General features: G+C 39.5%; 1 protein-coding gene across 4 annotated transcripts in view; it reads right to left on the bottom strand.

The window, feature by feature from the left end:
• Positions 1 to 10,545, bottom strand: part of PRKN (parkin RBR E3 ubiquitin protein ligase) — a 1,416,081-nt gene that overhangs the window by 1,149,441 nt on the left and 256,095 nt on the right. The window lies entirely within an intron of this gene.

Raw genomic sequence — 10,545 nt, 5'->3', positions numbered from 1 at the left:
TCGCCCGGCTAGTTTTTTGTATTTTTTAGTAGAGACGGGGTTTCACCGTGTTAGCCAGGATGGTCTCGATCTCCTGACCTCGTGATCCGCCCGTCTCGGCCTCCCAAAGTGCTGGGATTACAGGCTTGAGCCACCGCGCCCGGCCACTAATTACTCTTTTAGACAGCTGTGTATTTTCATTAGCCATGAGGTTGTCAGTATTATAGGACGGATGTATTTACAGTAGTGAGCAGAGAGCAGGCAGAGTCTCGTACGACTGTGAGAACTCTGGAGCTGTCCCATGAGACTTTTTAAACTGGCTAAATTTTCTATTACACAAAAGGACAACGTAAATAAGTCATCTTTCAATATTAAGACAACATGTTAACTAATCAAAAGTATCCTGGCTATCACAAAATTCAAAAGGAAAATTTCAAAATATCTACATGTTTATATTTTGAATTGAAAGATATTCTAAAAGTTGTTTCATGATTATGAACTGCACAAAGGAGGCCAATGTTTGGTTCACAAATGCGTGCTGGTAATTAGATGGGGCATCAGCTGAGTGGTTGTATATGGTTTCTCACAAAGGCATCTCAAGTTCAACCAGGTAAATTGATAGAATTATCAGAAACATCAGACCCATTTCATTTCAACCTGGCTTTCATAACAAATTGTGTGTGTGTGTGTGTGTGTGTGTGTGTGTGTGTGTGGTGTGTCTACATGTGTGGATGTGTGTGGATATGTACAGTCTCCTCCAGTATAAACGTGAGGCTACATTCTTGGGTTAAGAGGGCTAATGTGTATCTTGCCTTCTCATCACCAATTATCCTACAAGTCCATCCGTAATGATAACTATATCCTTCAATAGATGGCTGCTTACTTCCCAAATTTTAACACTGAACAAAAATATTATGTGTCCACAAGATAATTTTAAGTCTATCTACTGGAACTGCAAAATTAGGGGTTGAATGAAAACCTTACTTAGTGCAGTATGTTTTAAATTCATCTTTGGCTAGGTGCAATGGCTCATGCCTGTAATCCTAATACTTTCGAAGGTGGCCAGATCACCTGAGTTCGAGACCAGCCTGGGAAACATGGCGAAATCCCATCTCTACTAAAAATACCAAACTTAGCCAGGTGTGGTAGTGGGCGCCTGTAAGCCCGGCTACTTGGGAGGTTGAGGTGGGAGGTTGCAGTGAGCTGAGATCGCGCCACTGCATTCCCACCTGGGTGATGGAGTGAGACTCCATCTCAAAAACACAATTAAAAATTAAAAAAAAGAAAAACCTCATCTTTGAGCATGTAAGTACTTGCTTTGATACAAAGGGTCTGCTTGAGTTTGTATTAAATCACTTAACTCTCCTTGTAGTTTCCTCCATTATTAAATGCTGAGAATGCTCCTAACCTATTGCAAATGATTACTTACCACAGAAATACAACCAAAATTACACTCAAGATGATTCCAAGCACAAAATTTTGCATTAAATCACTGTAATATTAACACTGTCTAATAAAAAAACAAAACCTAAATCTTTCTGTTGGGAGATTATTCTCCATAGGTCTCCCGCCTTCTGTAATCTTACCTCACTACCTCTATGGTGGACTAGCTTTCCAAGGGGGTTTGTAGAGGAAGCATCCTTATAAGACAAAGGTAGTGTCTCCCTTTGGACCAAAGGGCAGAAGTAATAAAAGATTCGGGTTCCCTGAGCTCCGGGTTCCTCTCCTTTTAACACAACCTGCTGTGTGTGCAGGTGCCACTTCACCGTGCCCTGTGGAAACTGGGGCCTGGAGATGCTGACAATGTGGCTACTGCTATGGTACAAGTAATAAACTATCCAGCTCCCTGAGCCAGGAATCTCATGTCTTGGGGCCAATGTTTGGTTCACAAATGTGTGCTGTTAATTAGATTGGGCACCAGCTGAGTGATTGTACATGGTTTCTCACAAAGGCATGAGTTCAACATCAGCATCCACGAAACTGTGACCGGCCTGCAAGAGGGATAAAGTCTCAGATACTTCACAGTTCCTGACACTGTCATTTCCTTGACTTAGGCATTACATTTTCACTCTCTGGGGTTTTTAAGTTGTTGTTATTTGGGGGGAACTTAATAAAGCACATTTTAAAATAAAATAAAGCTTAAACTGAAATCAAAATATGAGACTTTATTTTATTTTAAACAAAGACTGCCCTGACCTTTTTTTGAGATGATCATGATCATGAGGTAACGATTAAGCCTTGTAAATGCTTATACATAACAAGTACTTTCAACAAAAAATTCTAACAATTCTTGATGCTTTATATGCCAGCTTAAAGAAAGCAATGTTTTCCTTTTCACTTAAAAAATTTGCAGATGCTGATTAAAAGGCGATTACTATTTTCTTACACTTAAGTCTTTAATCCAAATTGAATATATCTCTATAAATGGGAATCAGGTATCTGCTATTACACAAAAATAGATGTCAGTATATTGAAAATTAAATAGATGAACTTTGCCACTGCTCTGTAACTAAGTGATAAAGATTTCATTCACTTTTCTAAGGTTTTAATCATTTATGATAACTTTTATTTTCTTAAAGAAAATTGAACTTTGATTTTAAAATTCTGAAGTTTTCCTGAAATATAGCACTAATATATAATGGAGCAAACTTTCAAAGTCACATTCTATTTCATTAGAAATTTGTCTACAAATGGCCGGGCGCAGTGGCTCCACCTGTAATCGCAGCACTTTGGGAGGCTGAGGCGGGCGGATCACGACCTCAGGAGATCAAGACCATCCTGGCTAACACGGTGAAACCCCGTCTCTACTAAAAATACAAAAAAAAATTAGTTGGGCATGGTGGCGGGCGCCTGTAGTCCCAGCTATTTGGGAGGCTGAGGCAGGAGAATGGTGTGAACCCAGGAGGTGGAGCTTGCAGTGAGCTGAGATCAAGCCACTGCACTCCAGCCTGGGCAATAGAGCGAGACTCTGTCTCAAAAAATAAACAAAAAAATAAAAAGAAAGAAAGAAAGAAAGAAAAAGAAAGAAATTTGTCTATGAATATAAGTTTTAAGAGTCACCCTCTCTTCCTTCTTAATAAATGTTAATATATTTGTTCCTCCACTAAAAACACTAAGAAAATCAACAGCCATGGTGATCTCGTGGCTGCTGATTGTGCTCAGGGCAAGCATCTATGTAACATAGCCTATTCTGCAACACCTCACCCAACAGAGAGGATGTTTACCTAAAAACTCCCTGAGCTTGTGACAACTTCTCCAACAATCATTTCAACATTTAAGCTCATTCCCAGTTAATCAGTCTTGCCAAGCATCACTTCTATAAACAATTTAAAGAAAAACCAGTGAAGTGATCAAATCAACTATGTCCAAGCTTGTGTGCAACTCTAGGAAGGGGGTTAGCTTATCTCAACTAGTTCTTATATTACACCACTAAATTTAACATCTGATTTTTGTTGCTGTTTATACTATTACCCTTTATTTATTTATTTATTTTTTGAGACGGAGTCTGGCTCTGTCGCCCAGGCTGGAGTGCAGTGGCCAGATCTCAGCTCACTGCAAGCTCTGCCTCCCGGGTTTACGCCATTCTCCTGCCTCAGCCTCCCGAGTAGCTGGGACTACAGGCACCCGCCACCTCGCCCGGCTAGTTTTTTGTATTTTTTTAGTAGAGACGGGGTTTCACCATGTTAGCCAGGATGGTCTCGATCTCCTGACCTCGTGATCCGCCCGTCTCGGCCTCCCAAAGTGCTGGGATTACAGGCTTGAGCCACCGCACCCGGCCTATTACCCTTTATTTTACTTCAATTTTAGACCCTCAGTTTGTGGCCCACCTACAGAATAAACTTTCAGCTTTACCAAATTTTCTCTTCTTATGAGAGATGCATGGCACTTAATAGAGAGAACACTATTTTCAAGCTGCAATATACTGTGGTGTTTTCATGTTAGACACAAATAGTGTCAGTGAAAAAGTTGATCAAAGAAATGAAATTCTAATAGGATGTCAGAAGAAGCAGATTAAACAAATGACCTAGCTGTTCCAAAGACATCAAAATGCAAACTAATTCTTTTCTGGAGTTATTATTTAGCCAAATGTTGTAATTTCTTTAGAAATTTCAAGAAAGAATAGGAAGTGTTAATGTTAGTTCAATTATAGAAATGGTGTCAAGTGCTAATGGCAGGGAAGAAACTGAATGCTGACTTGATCTACACACAGTGACATGGACATTTAGAAAACATATAATTATATAATCCTGGCTAAATTCTTTGATAGGTTTCAGGTGCCCCTGTAAATGTTCTAAAATTAAATTCAGGAGGGTGTATTGTGATATTTAAGAATTTAACAAAGTTATCTCAAGAACATCTCACTCACACTCTCATCCTATCTGCAACCCTTGAATATACGACTAGTATACCTTAATATGTTTTTGTGTATCAGTATTTTTATTATCTTATTTCTTAAGATGACAACTCCAAAAAACACAGTCTTGAAAGAAAATATCAGAATTACCAATATTTTTCTTTCCTTCACATACTTGCAGATATATATTTTCATGTTTATAACAGAAGTTAATAAAGAAACATGCCCAGCTTATTATTTCTGGATTGACTGCAGAAACAGCTACTACCCTTTTTGATGATGTGAAAGTTTATGCATGTATTGAGTAATCAACAGCTGTGATAAATTACTTTAAGAAAAAAACACTTGCCATTGCCTTTCTTTTTTCTTGCAACCTGTGTTATGGAGTGAAATGTACTTGGCCTTGTCTTCAGGAGGCAGAAGCAATCATTTGCAGAATAGGCTATGTGTGCTAACATTTAATGTTAATCTATTCCTAGGCATTATATTATTGTTAACTTTGAATAGATGCTGACAAGTCTTGTTTTTGGAGAGAGGTGGGGCAGGGTATCATTCTGTCACCCAGGCTGAAGTGCAGTGGTGCCATCATGGCTCACTATGCTGCCCAGGCTGGTCTCATATGCCTGGACTCAAAGGATCCTCCTGCCTTGGCCTCATGAAGTGCTGGAATTATAGGCATGAGTCACCATGCCCATTTCACCTTTTTTATTTATTTATTTATTTTTTACTGTGCCATTGTTGCATCTGTTTCTACTGAAGAAGAAAACAGATACCACTATCCTCTTTGTTTTCCATTTATTATTTTTTTCTTTTTAACACTACCCATTTATTAAAGGCTAGGTGGATTTGGGTAATTCATCACTGATAAGTAAGGTAACTAAGAGCACGTTTATGGATATATTATATATACCAGTTCCCTTGTTTCAATAAATAAGCCGCTAGTAAGTCATCTCTCAGTTTTACCCCCAACTTCTAGAAGAAAAATATGTCGAAAAAATTAGCAAATCTGGTTAGGAAAAATACACTGAGCCCAACTATTATGATTGCCTGATTCTATTATTACATTTATTTATCAGAATTATGAGTCTTTGCTAAAATGTTGACTTCTTACGGAAGGCCTCTCAATAATGCTGTTTAACCTTTTTCCCTTCTTCCTTTTTCTCCACAGCTTTCATCAATATCAAACACAATTAATCATGAAAATCAAGATTTATTTGTTTTGTTCCCTACTCTATACCCAATGTCTGGCACATACCAGCTGCTCAATAAATAAGAATGAATATGCAGTATACCACATGAAGTATAGGAGGTATTCATTCAAGCACTTATCAAGCGCTCTCCTCAATTACTTAACATCAGTGTCTGCCCCCACTCCACCTGCTCCTCATCCAGCCTCCACTGAATGAGGAAACAGCACCATGAATGAATAGCTCATGATAAAAATTTAGGGGTCATCATCAGTGTATCCCTTTATCCCTATCATTGAGCCTTTGGTTCTATGTTCAAAATATTTATTAGATTTTTCTACCTCTCTCCATCTGCATTGTCGTGACCATTATCTCTCTTTTGAATCAGAGCAATACTCTCAGAACAGGACTCCCAAAGGCAGTCAGAGGAATCCCTTGACACAAGAAAAAACACACGTCACTTCCTACTTTAAAGCCCTCAATGGCCTTCTATTGTTCACAGGATAAAATCTACACTCCTTACTGTAGCCTACAGGGCTGCACGGCCTGACTCCTATTTGTCCTCCAGCCTCAACCCCTTGTCATGCTCCCGCTACGCTGTCCACCATGCTCCTGCTACACCGCCCGCTGTGCTCCCGCTACACCGCCCGCTGTGCTCCCGCTACACCGCCCGCCGTGCTCCTGCTACGCTGTGTCTGGAAGAAGCCAACCCCTTGCTGGATTTCAGGTCTTGGTACTTGTTGTTCCCTTTGCCTGGAGCACTCTTGGCTCCTATCTTTCTATGACTCATTCACAGCCTTTGGAGAGTATCTCAAATGCCAGCTGCACAGGTCTTCCTATGACCCACCACGCTAATTAAGTGGTCTCCCTAACCACTCTCTCATCACCTTGTGTACTGCTGCCGTGGTTCTTATTACCACTTTGTTAACTTACTCTTAGTTAAATGTAAGCACCAACAGGACAGGGACTTTGCCTCTGTATATTCACAGGGACTAATAAAATACCTGAAACATGGAAATTGCTCTGTATATAACAACTGAATCAATAAATAGAACATTCTCCCTCACTTGGGTGGCATCCCTTGTCTCACTAATTAGAATGCCTGGCACAGAAGAGACATGCTACAAATGTTGAAGTGAATGAGAAAACTGAAATCTTTTGTTGTATTCTGAGTGGAACCCAGAAAGATTTTTGTTCATTAATATTTGCATATAATAACTGGACTGGGAGAAAAATGAATTCTTTTGATTGACATTTACTCAGTGTCTGTCCAGTACTGGAAAGATCATATGACAATTTGGCTTGTGAGCACAGAACAGAGGATATCATTTCTTAACTATTTGGTAATCCCATAAATACAGGACACATACATTTCACCAAGGCATTTGGCAAAGTTTCTCATTATATCTTGTTTTTAACATGCACGAATGCAGATTGTATGGTAGCCCAGCTGATGGGTTTGGTACTAGAGAGTCGTTAGATGAACAGAGCTTAAGCATCTTCAACAGGTCTTTCAATGCAGCAAATATTTCTTGAGCAGCTCCTGCCAGACAAGTACTGAACTTGAGGCTAGAGGAATAAAATAATTAAGTGTGGTCTCTTACCTAGATGGGTGCATAAGTCTTCCGGTAAAACATTTCAGATCTCTACCCTGTACCACTGACACTATTTTTAAATTAATATATGGGATGAATATATACAGAATAATATGAGAATTTTGGGGGAAAAAACAGAAGAAATAAATAAATCAGGATCCAAGAGATGATAGCTATCTAAAAGGCTGGAATGAATTCTTTAAATGAAATTTAGCACAGATATGAAGTCCTACCACTGAGTCCAAAATAACTACCTATTTACAAAATAGGGGCAATATGGAATATATCCACTCATAAACATTTCTTAGGGATTTTAATTTACAGAACTCTATAAAAATCTATTGTGATATAGTGACCACAGAAGCCAATTTCACCTTCTGGTATATTTACAAGGAAGTAATCAGCCTGTGCTCAGACCACACTTAGACCATTGTGCTTGAAGGCACGCTCCACACTATAAGAAAAAGTTCAGAGGAAGTGGTCAAGATGAAAACGAGGATCCCTGTTGCAGCAGCCAATGGCGCTGCTAAAAGACTGACACTAGTGAAGAATTTGTGGAATGTTAAGAAAGGGGGGTTGACAGAGGAAGTCATTCTATGAAAAAGGTACTTGCAGATGCATGTTTATAGCAGCACAGTTTGCAGTCGCAAAAATGTGGAACAACCCAAATGCCCATCAATCAATGAGTGGATAAAAAACTGTGATATGATATACACACACACACACACACACACACATACACACACATATGCACACATATACACACACAAATACACAAATATATATATAAACACACACATATATATATAATGGAATACTGCTCAGCCATTAAAAGGAATGAGTTAATGGCATTTGCAGCAACCTGGATGGGAATGGAGACTATTATTCTAAGTGAAGCGACCCAGGAATGGAAAACCAAATATTGTATGTTCTCACTCTTAAGTCGGAGCTAAGCCATGAAGATGCAAAGGCATAAGAATGACACAATGGACTCAACAGGAAAGGATGGGAAGGGGGTGAGGGATAAAAGACTACAAATTGGGTTCAGGGTATACTGATTGGGTGATGGGTGCACCAAAATCTCACAAATCACTACTAAAGAATTTACGTAACCAAATACAATCTGTTCCCCCAAAACCTATGGAAATAAAAACTTTAAAAAAAGAAAGTGTGGGTGAATGGTAGAGAAGCGGGGAGCTAACTTCCATAAGTATTCAAAGAGCAGGTATGCAGAAGAAATAGTAAACCTGTTTTACATGATCCTAGGACACAGGACTAGGAAACTACATGAAGACAGATTTTGATTCACCATAAAAAGGCCTGACTATCAGCACTGTCCTGAGAAAGTGAAGCATCTCGTGAGGAAGTCAGCTCTCTACCAATGACAGGTCTCCCATGGCCACTGGGACATCCTCTGGACAAAGGCATTAGACTCAGGACTTGAACGCTGCACAGACAGCAGATTTCTAGACCCTATGTCCTTGGCATTTTATGATACAATGAAGCGGGATCTAAAAAATTAGGAAGGATACATTTTCATTCATTCAACCAACACTTGTTATGGCTAGGCATTGTTTTAGGCACAATGGACACAGCAGCTAACTTAGGCAAAGTAATCCCACCATTCTGGGAGGCCGAGGTGGGTAGATCATGAGGTCAGGAGTTTAAGACCAGCCTGGCCAACATAGTGAAACCCTGTCTCCACTAAAAGTACAACAATTAGCTGGGCATGGTGGCAGGTGCTACTTGGGAGGCTGAGGCAGGAGAATCGCTTGAACCCGGGAGGTGGAGGTTGCAGTGAGCCAAGATTGCATCACTGCACTCCAGCCTAGGCAACCCAGTGAAACTCTGTCTCAAAAAAAATGTATGAAGCATACATTCTAGATGGTTTGGGACAAAATGAAATATAAGCATAAAACACCAATCTTTGGGTTTGAGAGGATATTTGGTGCTAGTTTGAGGCAAAGCTACACCTGAGGCATTCACACTTTAATTTTGTTTATTTTATTTATTTTTAAATTTTATTTATTTATTTTTTTGAGATGGAGTCTCATTCTGTGGCCCAGGCTAGAGTGCAGTGGTGTAATCTCTGCTCACTGCAACCTCCACCTCCCAGTTTCAAGTCATTCTCCTGCCTCAGTCTCCTGAGTAACTGGTATTATAGGCGCTCACCACCATGCCTGATTAATTTCTGTATTTTTAGTAGAGATAGGGATGGGGTGGTTTCACCGTGTTGGCCAGGTTGGTCTCAAACTCCTGACCTTAGGTGATCCACTAGCCTCGGCTACCCAAAGTGCTGGAATTACAGGCATGAGCCACCATGCCCAGCCCACACTTTATTTTTTATTAATTGATTGATTGATTGACAGAGTTTTGCTCATCACCCAGTCTGGAGTGCAGTGGTGCCATCTCAGCTCACCACAACATCCACCTCCCAGGTTCAAGCCATTCTCCTGCCTCAGCCTCCTGAGTAGCTGGGATTAGAAGCACCCGACACCACACGTGTCTAATTTTTGTATTTTTAGTAGAGATGGGTTTTCACCATGTTGGCCAGGTTGGTCTCGAACTCCTGACCTCAGGTGATCCACCTGCCTCAGCCTTCCAAAGTGCTGGGATTACAGGCATGAGCCACCGCGCCTGGCCTCCACACTTTATTTTTAAGCTGGAAATTATCATACATAGAACCATTTGTTACAATAACTGCACTAGACCTTTTGCCTTTATTCCTGCCATATGTTCTCCTTTCCTTTCTAACCTGCTGCTTCCACTTCTCACCCCTGCAAGACAACTTACAATTGCTTATACGGCAATTATTAATAAAATATATTTTGCCATTTAATAAACTATTAGATATGAATGTTTTCTCTTATGTCTGAGTTTTTACACATTAAAACTTTCCATAGTAAAAATTATAACAGTGTTCATTATTAGAATTGATAAATTATAAGGAAATTTAAAAACTAAAGGATGTATATATTTCTGTTACTTTTACAGAATAATCTATGCATATGTCCAAATACAGATTTAGACATACATTATCCCAAATCTGGTAGTACTTTTATAGTTTTTCATTTTATTCTAGTACTAAAATTATTAGAACACTCGTCTTTTGGAAGTCATTTTAAAGTCCCCTAATTGGAATTGCAGCCATCTTTTTGGTCTGTCCTTAGAATGAAGAAGATCTAATAGCGCAATCATCATACGACACTTAATAAGCATCCTTGTTCGGCACCTGGTCCATAAGAACCTGACATTCAGTCAGATTGATTGATGCACATCAAGTAAATGACACTAGGGAGTGCTTTGTGGATGGAATGGCTACATAATAACAGGAAAACTCCAGGAAGATGAACTTAATGAATCCTTATTGATCTAAACAGACCTAAAGCTTGTTTGTAACTTTAACCTCTGTCACATTATAGAGGAAGAC

The sequence above is a fragment of the Rhinopithecus bieti genome, unplaced genomic scaffold (genome assembly GCF_001698545.2).
Source record: "Rhinopithecus bieti isolate Rb0 unplaced genomic scaffold, ASM169854v2 scaffold_3948, whole genome shotgun sequence".
Lineage (NCBI taxonomy): Eukaryota > Metazoa > Chordata > Mammalia > Primates > Cercopithecidae > Rhinopithecus > Rhinopithecus bieti.
Note: the sequence above shows the minus strand (reverse complement) of the source record. Positions and strands in the feature narration are given on the sequence as shown.